Genomic DNA, 21,640 nt, shown 5'->3' on the forward strand with positions numbered 1-21,640 from the left:
ACCGTTATGTAATAACAGTGTCAAACAGGGAGACTGTCAGCTAGAGGAGCCACGGGGAAAATAATCATGTCAGCTACAAGGACAGAGAGACCCTTTAGTGTTTGAGGCTTTTTTTAATCCTAGCGTGGTACTGGAGATGTCAACAGGCCGTCTGAAGGTCAGGTTTTCTGACTCTGTGGTCCAGACGGTTTGATGAAAATAGTTTAAAGGGTATCCATGCCACATGATGAATACTGCTGGCTTCTGAGATGACCTGAGTTTTCCTTTGGTGCCACCATGAGGTTTACACTCCTTGCTTATGGATGATATTAGACACATTGAACATATTCATCTTACCCTGAAGAGGATTTATATAGTATAAACAGTGTTGTGTGGGAACATGCTAAAATGAACATGTTATTTGAACACACTGGTAAACTGAAAAGCTCAGTTTGAAACTCATGAACAGGATCGTGAGCGTAGTTCCATTTGGAGACAGTGAACGAGCACTTATGTTACGGGAGGATCCGAGAGGTATAGAGAGTTACAGAGAGCTGTGTTTTATGGCAGTCAAAGTCAGATTTACAGCCCTCGAAAGACATGGCTTATGCTGCCAGCAATTCAGAAGTAGTAAGCGGTACCTGTGAAGCCAGCTGTTGTGAACATTTGAAGGAGTTTTCAGAACGAATCAGGACAGATCCCAACGGCTAAACACTTGTATGATTTTAGAGAGGTGTAGATTTTTGAGAATGAGGAATAGTTCACTACTAATGTTTATATGTTCAGTGTTATTTTGGGGGATTTTTCTTGAGTATTGGGGTGTTAAAGCCACATACTCAGATGACAGATTGAAGAGTTATATGTGTGTTTTTATGATTTGAAAGCAGCATATGTTTTCCTTAGTTTGATTGGGATTTTCTTGTATTTTACACTTAATATCTGTCTATGATTCTCTAGAAGAATACAGTAATTCATATAGTTTAGATAATGTCAATGATTGAGGGTTGGGGCCTGAAGCATATGAGGCTCTATCAATCAATCTTTATTTGTATAGCGCCAAATCACAACAATCGTTATCTCAAGACGCTTCTACTAACATAACAGGTCGAGACCATAAGACCCTACATTAAGACAGGATACGACCCAGTCCCCTCTTACTGACATGACTTGCTCTTATCTCATCTTAGTCCACCATGAGCATTGCACCTCACAGTATTTAGCTAGTTACAGTGGCAAGGAAAAACTTCCTTTTAACAGGCAGAAACCTGGAACAGAACCAGGCTCATGTTAGACAGACATCTGCCTTGACCCCGTTGGGGTTGGAAAGAAACCTACTGAAAAATAATTCAGGTGCAGCTAATAGAAATGAAGGTGACCAGGTTACTTTTTTGTACCATGAACTTAGTTCAAAATTTAAAAAGAAAATTGACTATTAACATGAACTAGTTTATTTTAATCTGTGTGGACTGAATTTTGAAACCCTTCAGTTTTGATCATCAGATCTACATTTCACTTAGCCCACTGGTTTGCATCATACAATCACCTTTGGCTTAACTTTATGTTGTGTTGTATACGCCTCCTATACAGCGCATGGTGCATATCAGCTTAGCCCGATTTGACTCTATCTTATTCTCATGTTCTTTACATCTTTTAGCACAAAATCTGAAAAAAACTGTCAAGTTTTGTATCTTTATAGTTCTTCCTGTGATATTTGTAGTCCTTTGCCTTGTTTTTCCTGTTCCATTTTGTAGTTCTTGTTCCCTGAGTGTCTGGTTTGGTTTTACCTCCTGTCCTTGTGTGTTTCCCTTCACTTTGATTGCACCTCGTTAGTGTCACCTGTGTCTGATCACCTGATTAGTTCAAGCTATAGGCTCATCTGCTTCCTTATCTTGTGTAGCATTGTTGAATAAATTAAGATCATAAAACTGGTGCGACATGGCCAGGAAAAGCTATGGGAAAAATAGGATATAAACTACATCAAAGACTTAAAGAGTCAAGAAAGTATGTTTACACCTTGAGTTGACTTTCACAATGTTGGTCAAAGTACCCTTCTTTTTCCATACAAACTAACGAAGCAAAATCAGCGGTAAGCTGGTAGGAGTAGAAAACTACACACACACACACACACACACACACACACACACACACTACCACACACACACACACGCACACACACTACAGCACAAAACAATACAAAGCTGAAGTGTGACTCAGAAATGTAAACAGCAAACATTACCATACAGCAATCTAACAAACCTCAGAAGTACAGCAGTGTTACAGCTGCTATATTGTGATAATAACTTCAGTCTAATAACAGGATGTAGGCAGCACAGACAGGCAATCATTGGACTGTTTTCACCAGGAAGGCCTGGAATAGATGCATAATTATGGATGTATAACACTGAATGTAATAATGGAGAGAAGGCTCTCATGAGGGCAGGAGAGAGAGGGAACACAAAATGAGCAAATGAAAGAGTTGAGGAGAGAAGAGAGAGGGAGAGGGGATGAGAGGAGGGTTCAGACAGAACCAAAATGAGGCTGATTAATTCCATCTCTGTTATCTTCATAACCGTAATCACAGTCAGCCGCACAGATGGCAGAATTTATGGAGAGATGGTGGAAATGTTTACAACAGCAACCAGAGGCTTGGATAAATGTGTGTAGATATCTGAGATGAGATGAAATAATATTTATTTTGCAGATGCTTTGAAGAGATCACAAGTTTCTTTCACCTCCCTTTTCTTTTAGTTTCCAAAGTTCTACTTTTACCTACAACAGGTCCACCCCACCAACGTCACACACCCCCTAAATCCCTGTTACTAATCATTAGTTACCCATTCTGTTTCAACACACTGAGTCTTAGCTGTTTTAAAAACTGAGAAGAACTAGGTTTGCTTTCACTTAGTCATGAAAAAGGCGAGCTGCTGTTACATGCAGAAATAGATCCTTTTCTATTCACACATTACTGATGTCATCTACTACACCTGTGCTGCTCCTGCTATTATATGCCATATTGAGTGCAGTGAAAAGGGACCATTGTCTGATGCTGCTGCACTTTCTTCTTGTTATGGGAGGAAAAGCACAAAAGAGCCTAATAGCGATAATTATGGCTTCATTAAATGATTAGGAGACCATGCTATTGAGCCAGAAAGCACAATACCTTGACCGAGGATATTGTAAAGCTAATTGAAGTACACCATTCTTAAAGCATCTACTGAAAGAAAATATTAAATGTCTCTAAGACAGACACGCATAACTGTGTAAAAGACAGACTTCTACTTGCTTTACTATTAAAAATGAACAACAAGCCAAGTAAGGCTGACAGGAGAGGATGGAGAATGTTGTGGCTCCAGCCTGAATAGAAGGAATCAGTCTACCTGGCCATGTGAGACACAAACAGCTAACCTATATAACCCAATGTCACTCAGGAGCAGGATAACATCTCCACAGCTTGACTCTGTATTCGCAGCTGAACTGATAGCCAGCCTTTCTGTCTCTGTGCTCCTGTCTGCCTGCCTCTCGTGGATGCCCATGTGACTGAGCCACAGAATAGCTTGTTTGCCACCCCTCCTCCTGCTCTGTCTTTCTCCCTCTGTCACACACACACACATGCACACAGACACACCGACACATTTGCACTAGGATGAGCAAGCCAAAGCGTGCCAATGCAATCCCAGCAACGCTTCCTGCAAGCTGGAACATCCAGGGAATCAAAACTGAGGAAAAAAAATCTGCTGGTGGAGGAATGTTTGCAATGCAGATAATTAAAGAGGAGGCTCTCTCTGCTTCTTACCATGCGGGTCTATTTATTTGTGTCTCTGGGAACACACATTTGAGGGCATGTTAATAGTATAGTTCTTCCAGAATCTCCTCTAGCATTTTCAGATCATTTTTTCTTCTGTGTACACGTTTCTGTGTTTATGAGTGTGTGTCATGTATGTTAATGCAACCTATAGCCACATCACATTCCTGCATGCCTGCACCTGCCCTCAGAGTCTGTATGCATCTGTAGGTATGTGTGAGGCAGTGTGAGACTACTAAGTGAGACCAAAGGTTTTAAAACACTGTGTTTGCGCTTGTGTGTGCTTGTGTGTGCTTGTGTGTGCGTGTGTGTGCGTGCGTGTGTGTCTGTGTGTGTCTGTGTGTGTGTGTGTGTGTGTGTGTGTGCAGCGAATGAGTCAGAATGTTTGTGTCAAAGCATGTGCTTATTTCTCCCCGCTCCACTCCAGTGAACAACAACTATGATAATTTAAGGACTGAGACACACACAGCACAGTTAGACAGCAGTGTGGATTGTACCAACATGCTTATTGACCTAAATGTTATGTTTATGTTTATGCTATAATTTCTCCAAATATTGAAGATCACAAACTTTTGTGACCTTCAAAAAAATGTTATTAAGCCACTGAGATCTGTTTGATCGTTACTTGCCAGGATTAAACCTTACACATTAGATGTTACTCTGAGCATTAACTTAATTCAGACAGCTTATTACTCTGCAGACTCTCTATGTGGAAGATACAGAACGTTTTCCATGCTGAAAACATCTGTTTTTGAATCCATGGATTGTCAACATCTAGAATCCTGTCCTCGCCACTATTGAATAAGAGGAAGAAGTTATACGTAATTAATCCCTGTGGGGATTCAATTCAATTGTTTCACTCTTGTGTTAGGTCATGCTACACAAACATGCACAAACAGGATCCTATGGACATGCACTAATGAAGAGAAGTCAGAGTGAGGGGGGCTACCATCAGACAAGCGCCCCAGCAATTGGGGGTTTGGTGCCTTTTGTGCTCATGGGCACATCAGCAGTGTCCAGAAAATCCACTACCACCTCCACCTCTCCAGCTACCAACCCAATTACAAACCTTGGTTCATGCTAGGACTTGAAGTGGCCACCCTTAGGTTCCAAATTCAAGACTGAGATACTAAGCTACTGTCGTCCAACACAGACACAGTCACCATCACTATAAATAAATTACATTATGGGGGCAGTTCTGAGGAGAGGAAATTTGTGTAAAGACTCAAATAAGAGCTAGCGTATGTTTAAATTTTAGCAGATTATGATTGTGCCGATCTGAGAGGCAGTTATATTTTGTTATACTGACGGAAATATATTGTTGTTACAAGTATTACAAGCTAACATTGTGAGTGAATGTGACAAAAAGATGATGAGAGGGGCGCTGGTGGCCTAGTGGACTAAGCGCCCCACATACAGAGGCTACAGTCCTCATCGCAGGGGTTGCCGGTTCGATTCCCGACCGGTCGACTATTTCCTGCATGTCTTCACCCACTCTCTACTCCCCATATTTTCTGTCTCTCTTCAGCTGTCCTATAAAATAAAGGCAAAAAGCCCCAAAAAATAACTTTAAAAAGAATTTGAAATGAGGGTCAAAAGAACTCATTATATCTGTGATATACTCAACACTTCAGGGTTGATTTTATATGGTAAAAGGAAATTATAGTAACAAAAATTAGAGAATGAAGTAAATAAATAACCGTATTCCACAGTTAACAAATCTAATGAATGTCATCTGAGTCGGTCGTCTATCAATCCGAAGGTTGGCCGTTCGATCCCAGCTCCAGCAGTCACATGAAGCAGAAGTGTCCTTGGGCAAGACACTGAACCCCAAATTGCTCCCACTGTTGTTCAGCGGTGTGTGAATGTGTACATGTGAGATAAGCTAATACTGATGGTCCCTTAATATAGCAGCCTCTACGATTAGTGAGTGAATGTAGTGTGAATGAGTGAATGTGAGGAGTAGTGTGAAAGTGCTTTGAGTGGTCAGAAAGACTAGAAAAGTGCTATATAAGTACAAGTCCATTTACCTAGAATACACATATATATCATAGCAGCAATATGCCTCTACATAGGAAAAGAGTGTGGCATGATAACATGTCATCAGAGTTTACATCCTTTCATTTTCCTTTACGTGGTACCCTCGTGATTGCATCCTCGACTGCATAAAGTCCCTTTCAAATGAGGAAATAGAAAAAATAGGTTATACAGCAACATCCTGCTGCAGCAGCAGACGGTAGAACTCTTCAGGGGATGGAACAACAAATAGACCCATCCAAATAAATAGCTCCTAGCTCAGACTGTTGCCTAGTCGAGGTGCTATTTGTCGGTTTAATGACCTATACTCTTACCACCCTAAATGGAGTGGTCCATTACCAGCTGCTGGTAGCCACAGGGGCTGCAGGGAGACTGACTTATTTATGTTATTTTCACACAAACAAACCTCATGTTTGACTCTGGATCTATATGATGATCAGACCACTTCTGACCTGTTCATGTGAGAGTGCTAACCACAGATGAAGGCCTAGTTGTTGTCAGTTCATATGAAACGAGTCATCCACATCACTGCTTCACCACAGGAGTACACCAAACAGTTGAGGTATGTAAGGACAGATGATTTATTGAGCAAGTATTGTTGATTAAATTAAATTTGAATCAATACGTGGAACAATTAGTGCAGAGGTTTCAATTTAGTGTTTATACAACTCCAACCAATGCAGCAAAATACTCTCTAAGCTCGGGCAAACTTTAATGACTTTTTTTTTAAATCTCTGTTTATGATGTTGAATCGGTAGTTATTTATCTGAAGGGAAAAATAAACTGTATATAATCCCTCCAGTTATCCGACTTACTTGCTCTTAATCATTTTAGAATTCAGCCCAAAGTGAGTTAGCCAAACCCCAGAGCATTCAAACCAAATCCATCAAAGGGAAATATTTATAACGTCTTGTGCGTCATTGTCTACATATCTGGCATGTTTTAAAACTTCCCACTAGAATCCCTTTTGGTACACGATATCAAAATATTTGTGTTTAATCAATGTTGAAAGAGTGTAATGTATTTTTAATGACTGACTTTCTGTTTGTTCAGAGGTCAGAGTGGATCTGTTACACCTGCTTGATATCTGATCCTTTTAAAAAACAGATAACCGAGGCTGAGAAAGGAGTTGATTCAACAGATTGAAATCATTTTATAATATGTTGTGGTTTTGCGTTTAACAAATGAAACTGGAATCTGAAAAATCACACATAAATATATATGAATGTATGAAATAAACTTCTCCAAATAAACTTGAAAATCCTTCATCATAATATGTCTAGGACTGTGATGGACTTACACTAGTCCCACTAACGTTTATATTCCATACAGCAACGCGAAAACACACATGAACACTTTATCTCCCTCTTGTTACCATGGTGCCTCAATTGAGGTCAACCAGCATTTTTATCACCAAGGCACGTGCCTGGAATCAACAGACAGATGCTGCCTTCCACATGTCCTTTCACGTTGCTGTTAAATAGGGCTTTAACACAGCAGGACAGAAATACATAGTACAGTACCTCATAAACAAACATGCAATACATAACTAGAAGGGTGGGAAATAATCTGTACAGCCATGTATCATCCTCCTGACTCGTGTTATAGTTATTGATGTTTTAATTGGATATTTGGCGCTATGAACAGACTTCCCTGCCAATTTGACTCACTGCCTCACTACTTCATGACTCCTCACAGAAGGGCTGGGTAACATGAAGTTAATAGATCAAAGAGGAAGCTGACTGAAGAAGAATGGTGGGATAACACGGAAGTGAAGAGAAGTTAAGAGACGCGCTGGCCACTCAGAAGCCAAAAGGAAGAAAGACAGAGAATGCTATTCCAGAGATGGGTGGACTTCACAGGCCACAGTGTCCTGCGTGACAATTAATGCTCAATTTATTGGATGGAACAACAAGTGGAAAAAGCAGTCCTATGTTCTCCAAACTAAGTGGATGCATGAGACTTACACCAGTGCTCATTTGGTAGAAGTTATACTGAAAGCTATGGAGGAATGGAAGCTGTCCAAAGAATCATATGATGTCATTGCCAATGTGGGAAATACAGCTGTAGCTGATACAGGTACAGTCATAATGTTGATGTAAAAATTAATGTAATAGGTTTTCAAGCTTAAGTGTAAAATGTGAACAGGTTTACATAATCATGCCTACACTAAAATATGAGTTTCAGAATCAGAATCAGAATCAGAATCAGCTTTATTCGCCAAGTATGCTTGAACACACAAGGAATTTGACTTTAGTAAACTGTGCTCTCTTTGTACAAGGCATAAGAATAGGAATAAGGTTTAGTTTCAAATGTGCCTTTTTGACAGTTAGTTCTGTCAATTTAATTTTCAGACTAAATGCATGTACATTGGTTAATTTGAGTGGAACCACTACAAAGGGAAGTGAATAAATACAATTATCATGCCCTTTTGTGGAATTTTTTTCAAAGTCTTTGGTTTATCAGACACTGTGTTGTGTTATTATATGATTATCCTGTAAATTATTGATTATCACAGAATCACAGGATTGTTATTTCATTGTTATTGTGAGTATAGATGGTGCACTTTGTTGTTTACACGCTTAAACATGGTCACCCTCGCTGGTCAACACCAAGCTATTAATATTTTATTGTTGTGAGCCTTAAAAGCCGAGCATATGTTGCGTCTACCACCTGTCACTAGTAGTAGCTCTGGTTGATGACGACTACTATCCAATTGTAAACAAGCACAGCTGACAGATGGCATCTGGTTGTGCCAGATGCTAATAAGCGGTTTGGCATATTTAATTTTATTTAGAAAGTAGATATAAAGTTGCATGTAAGCTGTCTGGTTAACTCACAATGTGTAACCAGCACAGGCATGTAACAAATAGCTGAAGGCTGGTGGTGCTAGCTCTGCTAATGTTAGCCACGCTCAGAGAATCTGTTGACATTGTTTACCCGCACACTCTGTGACCATGTGTTTAACTGTTTTCAATACATTGTGCTAAATGTAGCCTTTTTTGGGGAGTTTTTTTTCTGTTGTCTGTCTTGTTGACTTGTCTGAATTTAGATATCTATCTAAACAACTTGCAAATTAGTCACTTTGGAAAATCCCAAATTGTATACCACATATTTTGTATTGCATTGTATTGTATTGTATTGTATTGTATTGTATTGTATCGTATCGTATTGTATGGTATTGTATCATATCTTATCCTTTCGTGACACATCTGGGGATTCTCGCCCCTATTGTTACAGTATAATTGATCATGATAGCAAAAAAGGTCTACTAAAACTGGCTTCGTATGACACACAAACAATAAATGACAACAAGCATCCACTCTGTCAAACACATCCAAGAAAAACTGACCAAAATAAACAAACAGGAGATCCACGTAACAAATCGGCAGACCCAAACAACAAGATTGACATAAAACAAATAATGACTTAAGTGTGTCTTATTTGTTTAGATCACAAAGTGTTGACAGCATTGCAATGTTATATTGACAGCTGTGTCTGACCCAGATTTGATCAATAATGGAAAGTCCCAGAGGATAAGCTAAGTAAGAGGCAGTCTTTGAGATGACTGCTTGCTGTATTGGCAGAGGCTAAGTGATGCTGCTCCGGGAATCAATTGACTGTTAATTTTTTTTTTATGCCAAAACAAAACAGCGCTTGCTTATTGTATTAAAGAGCATCTGAACTGACCTATAGATAGAGAAAGTCCATTAAATTCTAAAGAGCCGGAAAATCAACACGGGGGTGTACTGAGTATGTATTGAGATAAAATACAATCATCTCTGGTGTCAGTACTTTCCTTGTGAAGGCCGTCTGTGGGATTGTAAAATGATCTCTGACACAGAAGGAGGATGAGATGAGTGTTGGGAGAGTCATTTGTTCTCTCTGGTCCAGGATGTGAAAGTTCACACACACACACGCACACACACCCACCCTGGGGATCTTCTTTTATAGAATATGTTAATTCAAGCTGAACCTCAGACTAAGTTAACCTCACACTGCAAAGTTATGAAACATTGAACGCTGCTGTTTAGGTCGTGAGAAGAAAAACTGATCCTAAATCAGTGTCATCAGACCGTTCCAGCCAAGAGTCCTTAATCTTAGGAGAACCAGGATGTTTATTTTTCCAGGAGCATACCAGCCAGCCAGTCAGGCAGTGTGCCTCCTCCGTCTCCGGCCACAGCCCGGAATGGAAAGTGGAGGTAAGAAAAAGACCTTATTGGGTACATCTGAATGGATGGTGAATTTATGAGTCAATCTTCAGGACATGATGTTCACATAACAACCACATATAAAGATCTCCCAGTCTTTCTTTGTTGTGGGTACAAGACTTGTTTTCTGAGATGCTCAGACCTCTTATTTCTGTACAGACTAACAGCTGAGAATAAACCCTTGGATACTTGGAATTAACCAATAATGGATTTCAGCCACTAATTGCACAGAGAATTGTGCATCATTGGCCCCCTGCTATCTGCTCCGTCTCAAGGTATAATGCTGCATTCATGTTTACATCGTAAAAATGAGTTTCCGAGTTGGAAAATGCTGTAACGCCTGCTCAAGTCAGTCCACCATATCGGAAACGTGGGCAAGACTTTGGTGCCCGACTTTACAACTTGATGTCATATTTGTCATCAACAAGGTGGCTAAACAATGTTTTGTTAATTTCAAGAAATGCTTTATTAATTAACACATTGTTCATCAACTTTTTGCTTGAATATAATTTGCAATATAGTTCATGGTTCATTAAATGTTGTCCACACAGAGTGACCTAGAATCGTTTGAAAAGTTACTTAACCATTTTTATCACCATGTTTTCTTACAAATCTTCAAGTTGTGGAAGTTGCTTGATTCTGATTGGTCAAAACCCCTTGGCGATGGTGATTAACTTTCACTAAAATGAGCAACGCCAGAGGCAAACTGATCACAAGTCATGTCAAATAAATTCGCTTTGCATCAGGGTCTTGTCTCACCCTTGTCTCCAGTGGCGGTTCTGGGGAGGGGCCAACAGGGCGCTAAGGGAGTCATGTTGAGTGTAAACAGCCAAACAGCTGCTGTCAGTCTACATTTTGATCTACTACACAGTAGTATATATGTCTAGTATAAAGGGATGCACTGATGTTTTGCCAGTTTGTTCTCAGCCAGTCCTCACCCTTCTCAGTCTCTTTTGTCAGGGTTGAATGTGTCCCTCTGACAACACCCTTGGCCCCAGACTGGCCCCCTCAGTAAAATTGGTCTAGAACCGCCACTGCTTGTCTCTGGATTCTATTTCCCATAACTACCTGCTCACCATACATTATCCCTTATATAACAAGTCAGGTCCGTTAACTAAAGCAATATTTTATTATTTAGCAGCACCCCACTATGAATAAACTGTCAGATAACATTAAACCTGACTTTCCAAATTGAAAGTACGTGAACCGACTGAAATTTGAAGAACTACTTATCAACACGGAGAATGGGATAAATGCAGCATAAATCACAAGGCATACTGCACTGATGGTTTTCAAGTGCATAAATGCCCACAAAGCTCTGTGCAGTTTGCTCCGGTGAAGTATTTTATTGTGACTGAGATGTTATATAAGCATTCCCAAAAGCTGCACTGTGTTGTTCATTCCAGCCAGCAAAAATCAGCTTGTATAGTCACAGACAGCCAGACAGATTTAATCCCTGATTATTAAAAAGATAATATGAATAGCCTTGATGTACAGATATATTATTAACACATAGCAGGACTTTTACATACATGCACACAAACACAGAGCTGTTGACAGCCCTGCTGGCACTTAGGTTAAACATTGGCACCATCTCGCCTGTTACTGCCTCCCATACTAGCACAGCAATGGGATGACTTGGTCCCATTACTACGCCCCTGTGTGTTGTGTGTGTGACGAGATGTTACAGTGCACAAATATCCAGCCCCTAAGTGAAGTGAAAAGAACATCAATAAAACATCTACATTGATTTTTCCAGCTCAATTAGTTTTACGCTTCTTGGAGGCAAAACCGATAATTAAGAAGCAGCCAACTCAATGCCAAAACCTTTAAAAGGGTCCTTCCAGTTAAAGCAGAATGCAATACTCAAAGCTTATCATTACTGCTTCTGCATGTAAACACAGAAAGGCAAGTGCATGCCTATTCCAGCTACTCAGACTCCAGTCGGAAGTATGGCTGAATTCGGCTCAAAAAATGCAAACACTTGGCAACACATCCACAACCTCTTCCCTTAAAATCATTTCCCCTCAGTATTCCTCTAATTTACTGAACAAAGCGGCGTGCTCTGAGGGGGAAAGCTGCTCCGTCCTCTGCTGTCAGTGCAGATCATACACTGTATATGTGCGGGGGAAGCAAGGGCCGTAGAGGACAGCTTTTCACCAAGCCAAGTCATCCATTATGATCAATGGCATCAGGCAAACAAGCAAGCTTAATAAAAAGCTTCCTGCCTACTGCTGGCTCCAAAAAGCATCCCTGAGAGACATTTAGCTTGGAGCAAGATGATAAGCAACGCACAACACAGCCGGGATCCAGGCAAACAAATCCTGCCTCCAAAGATAAGACCCTGTGTTAACTAAGGGAGATTGAGAATTACTCCAGGGTAGCCAGTAATTCTGTTCATTAGGGATTATCTGTTGCTTCTTCTTTTTAATGAAATCATCTATCAATTGGTCTCCAAAGTCTCAGAAAATAGAGAAAAATGCAGATCACAATTTCCTGTAACAAAAACACTGAAATTACTTATTTTGTCAAACAACAAAGATATCAATAATATCATAGAAAACAGAACAAGTGGCAAGTAGATCAGATCACTTTGGTCCTCAGGCTTAATAAATGAATTTAAAGAGAGGGTAATATGATTACTTTCTTGCATTATATTGTCCCTCTGATAGCTTTGTTAGTAACTTTACATCATTTAGAGCACTTTGAAGCAGTCCAGAACAAAGCACTCTAGAACCCTCCTCCACTGTTGCCTTGCTACAAAGTTGTCCTCATTGATTTAACCAGTGTTTCTCTATCTAGAGTGACAAATAGGGTTGCAAAATTCTGGGAATTTTCAAAGTTGGAAACTTTCCATGGGAATTAACGGGAATTTATTTAACAGGACTTTGTTGGGATTGCATTTTTGTTAATTTCTGAATTGGTTGGGTCAGGGGGGGTGAGTAATATTTAACTCAACATTCATGTTTTTGTTCTTCAATGAAATGATTAATTGTTCAATAAAATATTTAACACTTGAAAAAGTTCTACTTACAAATAAATCTGTTTTAATTTTATTTTGGATGGATGTCTGCTTATAACAAAACAAATATTTATGCTTGGTTATGATACCTTTTCATTGAATTACCCTCAATTCCCAGTTAATTCCCATAAATTCCAATAAATTTCCATAGTTCTCATGGAAAGTTTTCAATTTGGAATATTTCCAAAATTCACCCGAAAATTTCCACCCCTTTGCAACCCTAATGACAATGATGAATTATGGCAATATGTTCGAATCCAAAATCTGACCTGCAAAGAAAAGGTAAGCGTTACTTCATTGTGCTCCTTTGAGGAGATTCACCAATTGGTGATGTCATGAATTGAGCAAATCTTGTGTGGATCTCGAGACTTTTTGAGCAAGATGACCAGAGCAGCCCTCAACCTCATCCTGGGACTACTCCAACACACATTAAACCTCACAATCTGGAAACTTTGCCCATGTTTAGCATTGACATCCAACATTTTAACTTAAAGCTGCTGTTGGTAGGAATGGTGTAAAAAACGGGACTTTTTTTCTGCTGGGTTTGGAGAAAAGGTCATAATGCCCATCAGTACTCATCGGTAAGTGGAGTAATTTGAGACTATTGCGAAATCTCTGTGTTTTCCAGTGCCTTTGTATCAAGCAATGTTATTATTCCCCTTGTTCCTGTTATGACGGACCAATCATAGCTAATCTCCAATCCTCTGTCCTGATTGGTTAAGGGGCAGCCCCTACTACGTCCTCCGATTGGTTATGAGTCCGGCACTATCATGACTGCACACGCCGATCTGTGTTGCGGGGCTAAGAGAAAATCTGGTTGGGAGGGATAGTGTTTACATTCAAAGTCCCTCTCTCTGAACAGATGTTTACTCTGTGACTACCAACAGCAGCTTTAATACTTGTTCTCAAAATTTAAAAAAAGCTTGATCGCATCTCTTTAACAAAGCAGCCATGGTTGTAAAGAGAGCTGAAGATTAAGGTCCAAGTTTAAATCAAGCCTTGGACTCTTCTGTTTAGTGTTGAGCCTGGTGGACTCAGGCAACCAATAGTTCAATAAGATCATTTGAAAACAGATAATTTCCTTAAGAATATTCTTACAGCTTCTTAAATAGACTTTTCTTAATTCAATCATTATTTCTCATTACAAAATACAACAAGAAATATAATAGAAACATTTTTTAGGTAGCTTCAGTACAGTTGATCCGGAGGTGAGCTGAAGGATTCAAGCTGCAACTGTCAATGATTCTCATTTTTCATACAGTTATTTTCACAGGAAATTGATTAATCTTCAGTCTAAACTGTCAGACAATTGTGAATAAACTCCATCAATATAAAAAGCAAAAAGTGCTGTTTTAAAACAGCTTTGTTGAAAACTGACAGATTATTTACTTAATATTATAGCTGACCAAGAAAACCAGCAAATCTTTACATTTTATGAGCTTCTGTTTCGGCTTGACATTTTCAGGAATCTGGCCAACTGAAAGGATTCATTACTTGGCTTTTTTTTTTTAACTTTCTTTGCTCAATTAGCTGTTGCAGCTCTATAATATTTATCATTTACCAAATAAATTCAAGCCCATGGTGTTAAATAACAATACAAATTTTCTTAAACTGACGTCTTTGTCACAAAGCTGATAAATGTTTTAATAAATACAGAAAAACAAAGCCTTATATGTTTGTTTATATGCTTTCCTTTTATTTCATACACGCTGATCTAAAGCTATTTCAAATGACAAACTCCAGCAACAACAATAACTGTCCTTGCCTTTTAAGCATATAAACACAGACAAAGCATCACTCCTCAGACTTCAACCAGTGCTGAGGGCTGTAAATCCACACCCTGTGTTTATTTTCACTCACTCCCATTTCTCCACTTGGCCAGGGTTGACTGTTTACCCAGACAAAATGTTTTTAACTTCTGTTGATGTAACAACAGCAGACAGACGCCTAAACACAAAGACAGCTAAATCACAGCCAGTATTACTTTACTACCCGTAATCCCAATCGCATTCTCTGCAGGTCACTAGACTGACTGTCTGGATTATCAGGATAAGATGGCTCCAATGCAAGGACAGGTTGAAGTCAGGACGCTGTGTGTCTGTTTTTCTGGGTTACTGGGTGTCTGCTCTGCTGAAAATCCAACTGCTATGAAGAATTTATCTTTTTCTTTAAAATATTGAGAGCTTGGATTATAACAAGGGAGGGTGTTTATGTTATTAAATGAAACATGCTCCACACTTTGGCTGAAAAATCTTCTGATAAATGTTAAAATATCCTTAATATGCAACAAAAGTCTGCCATCTTCCTTCATCCTCTGAATCCATCTCTTCAATATTCAAACTGACAGAGAGAGAGTTGCTTAAGTTACTGTCTTGGCACGTACAGACAGCAGCCAATGACTACAGTCTAAACCTCCCTGCCATTGAGTAAAGGCTGAGACACTTACATCTTCATTTCACACTGTGCATCCGACTAATGGACCAGGTGGATATGAAAGAGTCATTTTTTTTGGAGAAGCCTGAAAGCTCAGCGGACTTTGAAATGGAAATTCAAAGTGAGATTCAGTACTGGGTGTCATAAATGAAGAGGCGTCTAGCTGCTTGGGCCAAGTCCTGACAGAATATAATCAACAGCATGGTGATAGTAGCAGGTTTTTACACACAGCACAGACCGATCGCACACACACATACACCTCTACAAGTCAATAAAACGGCAACTCCAGACTGTGGGAACATGATGCCTGCCCACAGTGTGAGTCAGCATGCAGACTGAGTCAGTACACATTCACATCAGGAGAAGACATGTTGTAATTTTTGTTTCTATAATGGAAATATTTCAATATTTATATCTGAACATTTGCTGGAACAATATATTTGCCTCCTGGGATGATATGTCAAAAGTGTGTTTGTCCTGAAGTCCCTCAGGGAGATCCTGCTGCTGCTGAAGAGAGTGGCAGGCCGGAGCAGCAGCACCCTGTTCTCTGGGCAAAGCTAAAAACAGCTCAGTCCTTGTGGCAAAATGAAACACACACACACACAAGTGTTCAAACTCTTATGCAATTTCAGTATGTTTTTCATTACTGAGCTCCCAGATCAGAACCGAGCTTAGTGATCCCTGCTGATCCCCAAAATGCAGTCAGAGCTCTCAGGCAGGAGAAAAAAGGACCTTTTACGGAGCGGAGAGGAGAGAGGAGAGGAGAGGAGAAGAGGGGAGAGGAGAGGAGTCATGGAAGTGGAGTGAAAATATAAACAAACATGGTGGTGATTGGGCTGACTCCTCCTGTGTGCTCATGTTATTGCTGAGAGCAGCCACAAGTGACTCAGAGGAGGGTAATCTGCTTTTTTCCATTTTACAGATACCAACAAATCATCAAGAAAATAACTAACCCTGCACTACAAGGATGGAAGGGTGTCCTCTGTGCTCACATCTAATCAAAATGTTTTTGAAATATATGTAGACATGATTCATTTACCTGACTGTAAACAAATGTAAGCTAAACAGTGTTTCCCATCTGAGTGTGCCGCGACGTTGCTACTGTGTCTGGGCGTTGTGGTGAACAGGACACCACAGCACATGGGATACAGTGCTCTCTAAAATTCACGCCGTGTTGAAGTAAACAATAAGTCAAATCGGACATGCTTCCTCTAGCATGAAATGTCTTCACCACACATGTTGCACTTTGCTGTGTCATTATCTTTCCCAGTAAAGCTTAGCCAAATTCTTAATCGCTGACTGCTCTCCGCTGTCCGCTGTCTGCCATGATGCTTTATCTTCCACCCCAGTTGTGTTGCAACCTCAGGTAAGCATTTCTACAGGTTTAACTCCATCATGTACCGCCTTACACACAGAAAGCTTCCTCTATCTCTGATGAGGCTGCACTGTGTGTGGTTTCAGAGAGATGCTTTTGACAGCTACTGTATGCCTGGATGAATGCACACAGAAATGATAGACGGACAGCAGCCTTGGTCTTTTGTAATATACATTCAAGCTGCAGCTGCTCATCTGGCTCCAAACTGTAACGAAAAAAAAGAAGCCCTTTCTAGTGGATGGTTCCGGGATGTGGAAACATGAAGGAGACAGAAGACGTTTCATGCATGCAGAGATCATAGACGGAGTAAAATGTGTACAAGAAAACCAATAATTATACACTCAAGGGATTCTGGAGTAAGACATGTCACAGTTTAAGCTCAACAGAAATCCCATAACTGTTACAAACTGAAGAACATCAAGGGGCCACGATTACAGACTTAAGCACGGAGGAACTACTGCACCCTTTTTTCAAGTATATAAAATGTCTGTGCCAAGCATAACATCAGCAATAAGCTCAGCTTATGCACCTGCACATATACTGCTCAGTCAGATGCACTGAAATGCTTGTATTTCTCCCCCAACCATATGCTTCCATATGCTACACAAAGGAGATAAGCCTACAGATGATGATACAGTATGTACACTACAATTTGATTTCATTTTCAAGGTTGCATACCTTGAAAAAAAAAGACTGCGTCTGACATTGCACTCCGCCACTGGGACCTTCTTCATCCTCCTCATAAACCTCCCTGCTGTAGCATGATTGTGGAAGCATATAGGGTCTAAGAGATTCTACATTTCATTAGCAAATGATTGAATTTGCAAGTACACTGATTGCACGTCAGTTTGTACCTGAAATAATTTAAATATTCTTCACTACACCAGGTTGAGAGTGGATCAACAAATCTGTGTAAAAAACATTTTTTGGCTCTAAAGGAGAAGCAAGTCTAACATCCTCACTTATGCAGGCCACAGTGAGTTTGACTGACACACGCAGGGAAATAAAACCTTGATTGTCAAAGTCCCTTCAGCATCATTCTTCCTTTTTCTTGCAGACTAGACTGTATTTAACTGAATGTGTATCCTTATTTCAAAGGCTGCTGTGCATGGGTGCAAAAAGCAATCAATGAGGATAGTTAATAAGGAAAATAAACAAATATATTTTGTTTTTGCAACTGTTAACACTGTTATAGAAATTGTCCTAATAATTGCCTGAATTAATTGATTATTAAAGCTAGGGTTGGTAGTCACGGAAAACTAGCATGAATTTGAATGCAGCATTTCTTCAGGACTCCATGTAACCCCTCACCTCAGAGCTCCTCCAAAATGACGCCCCCGCTCAAATGCACAAGCATGATTGTGACTGATTCAAAACCGGTCCTCAGCACATCCTCTGTGTTTTGCACTACGTCAACTCATGTCTCACTCAGCGGAAGGAAATCACCAAAATATTATCATAGTGAAAGTTAAAAACACAAACAAACATAAAATGAACGCTCAGGAGGCGGGCAGAACGGCAGGACGGGATTTGATTGGTTTCATAATTTGGCTCCTGATGGCAGGGATTGGTTGGTGTTTTCCCAGGTTTACTCCAGCTGTAGATAGTAGCTTTTTTTACCTCTTTTTTAGGAACACATTATATTGATTGCCATCGGGACATCAAGATCATTTTAACCAGTATAACAAAAAGTGTATCTAAATCTGACTACCAACCCCAGCTTTAATTTCCTCCCCATAGTATAAAATCATGCTTCAAAGTTCATGATTTGTTACACCAATTTTCCAAAAATGGTAAATGGGCTTGGACTATATAGCACTGTTCTAGTCTTCTGACCACTCAAAGCACTCACCACATTCACTCATTAATGGTAGAGGCTGCTATAGTAAGAGACAATCAGTATTAGATAATCACCTTCGTATACATTCACACAGCTGCATCAGCTGAACAACAGCGGAAGCAATTTGGGATTCAGTGTCTTGCTCAAGGACACTTCAGCGTGTGACTGCTGGAGCTGGGATTGAACCACCAACCTTCTGATTGATAGACTGACTCTACCCACTGAGCCACAGCTGCCCAAAGGTATTTGTATTACCACAAAACATAAAACACCCAGTAAAATGAAACACCCTCAAATGTATTTGAAATGAGATGGTGGAGGAGCCTGTAACATTGTTTATTAGAGTTGTCGTGGCCAAACTGATACATCATATAACTGTTAAAGCTCTACCATGATTCGGTGTCTCTCCATATCTAAGGCTATAACAGGAACACAAACATAAAGCCTTAACAGAACAAGGACAAGCTCTTGAGACTGTTAAAAATGTTGAACTGCTATTCACAGCACAGGCTTTAACTTGTTCAGCAAATTCCATAAAGTTCATGTGCTCACATCATTCTTGCATTTTATTGGTTGAATAAACATTGCTGCTGTCAGACAGCTTTAATAAGCCTCATCTGAATAAATGTAATGTAATGTGGAAGTAAGCATGGAGGAAACCATCACACACACAAGAATAGATGCAATTACCACAGCCCCAGGCAGGCACCACTTGAATGCATCCTTAGTAGAACATAATCTGCAGTAATTCTTCTGTGGGTGGTTCAGAAAGGTATGACAGCTTAGTGCTCCTGTCTGACTGCACTCATACTCCAGGTGCTCAGTATGAAATAATAATAGGCTGCACAGTGGGCACAGTCACTCTCTTAATTGAAAACAGTGGGTCTTTGCCTTACTTCCCCTTTGAGGGAAGCCAGGGCAGTGTGACACTGCAGTCACGTGACACATTTAACCTTTTCCAGCTGCAAAGTCACAACAGAAGAAAACGCAGCGTGGAAAATGAGTCTCTCCTCCCTGTCAACATCTCCATCTCTTCTATCGACTCGTTGTCAGTTTGCCAGCAGGGGTCATTTAGCAAAAAGAGAAACCCCCCCAGCCAAGCACAAGGACAGGCAGCAGCAAACCCAACGCTCCTGTCTGCTCTTGGTAGTGTCTTTTTAAAATAGCTGCTGTAGCACACATCCCCCTCTTGCAGAGAAAATCAGCAGCGTAAGACGTAACTAAACTGCGTCATCATACTATGACATCAAATCACTTGGCAGAAGGTCAAAATCCTATACATGCACCGTGAATAGGCCACCCGGATAAAAAGTGATAGTGGCACGCACTGCCAAAAAGGGAGAACTTGAGAGAGAGAGAGAGAGAGAGAGAGAGAGAGAGAGAGAGAGAGAGAGAGAGAGAGAGAGAGAGAGAGAGAGAGAGAGAGAGAGAGAGAGAGAGAGAGACCTTGCAGGTTAAATATGGAGGAAGCAAATGGATGATAAATTTCACAGGAGGCAACCACCTTTTGTGCTTCCGTCAGCGCTTCTGTCAGGAGCTGCCTAAAGGGGAGACCGGAGAAAAACACCGGGGAGCACAGGTCTGATGGATACTGACAAATGAGTGGCTGAGCCAGGGGAATCACTGAGAGAGGAAGAGGAGGTGAAGATGAGTTGTAGCTCACTCAGGAGAAGAGAGGAGAGACTACAGCCAAGGTTGAAGGTGAGAGGAGTTGAGTACGTATGTGGGGAGGAGATAAGTGAGATTAATGCTGTCATGCTGTCAGAAGACCATACAGACAAATTACCACTGGCTGTAGACAAGGGGCTCTGAATGGGACTACATACTCAGGCTGCTATTTAACTCAGCCAGCTGTGACACCCACACAACGCTGTATTCACACATTCCCAGCAGCCGAGCGCCACACAGCAAGCTTCAAAACAAACGCACATCTGATGTTAGCCCACTCCTAAACCAAGCACTCTGACATGTTACATTAACATCTGCATTCTGCTGGCTCCAGAGAATCAACCAAGACTACTTCATCTGATACTTCTGTTCATTTCTTTTGATCGATAACAATTTCATTCTCTTATTTCACACCATCATCATGGACTCAACCACTTTACAACCCCTTCACAGATGTTGTATGGGAGTGTCACCTGCCTCTCAATTGTGCAGGGCTTCTGGGACAAACTAGCTTCACCAACAAAAGAGATGCACGCAACTATATAAGCAATAAAAAATACGATTGGATGACTGTATAACCTGACTTTGTGGAGTGTAAAGATTTAGACAGGTTCACATGCTACATTGCCCCGCAGAGCAGCAAAGCATCTGTGAGGCTCATTAATGCAAACAGTGATAGGAAATACGATAGAGCACTTTTGTGCCTCTTAACATCTTTAGTTTGGAACTGATGTGTTTACCTTGATCTCTTATGTTGACATGAACTAACACTATGATAATATTCTTTTGTTTTGTTTCAAGTTTTCAGGCCTTCAATTATGCATTTAGGCCACATAAGTAATATATTACTGTTTGTATTTTTTACATGATGTAGCTCTAGCGAAAGTTCAGACAGGAAGACTATAAAGGAATCACAGCAGTTGTTTAACTCTCCTCTACCTCATTCAATAGCTCATCCGCTTCCAGCTGCATGCTCCTGAGCTGTCGTTGGTTAATCAGCGGCGGCTGTCACCCAATAGCTCAGTGGCACGCCCTAATTGTCAGCCTATCAACTTTCTGATGTCTTTTAAAATGTCTCTCTCTCTCCTGCTAGTTCCTTCTTGCATTGATGGCGCGCACCCCTCCACCTCCCCATCTCCACCTGGTCTCCGCAAGTCTTCAGATCCTGGAATTCATCAACCACCACCACCAGTGTCTGGACTCTAGGGGGATTTCTTCTGCTGCAAAATTCACACATCCTAGGCTCACAAAATTATCCCCAAAGAGTCCTTAC

The 21,640-nt window shown here is 40.5% G+C and overlaps 1 protein-coding gene across 5 annotated transcripts in view; it reads right to left on the reverse strand.

The window, feature by feature from the left end:
• The window catches only part of pip5k1ca (phosphatidylinositol-4-phosphate 5-kinase, type I, gamma a), a 62,342-nt gene that overhangs the window by 36,244 nt on the left and 4,458 nt on the right, over positions 1-21,640 (reverse strand). The window lies entirely within an intron of this gene.

This window comes from Notolabrus celidotus, chromosome 2 (genome assembly GCF_009762535.1).
Source record: "Notolabrus celidotus isolate fNotCel1 chromosome 2, fNotCel1.pri, whole genome shotgun sequence".
NCBI classification, from domain to species: Eukaryota; Metazoa; Chordata; class Actinopteri; order Labriformes; family Labridae; genus Notolabrus; species Notolabrus celidotus.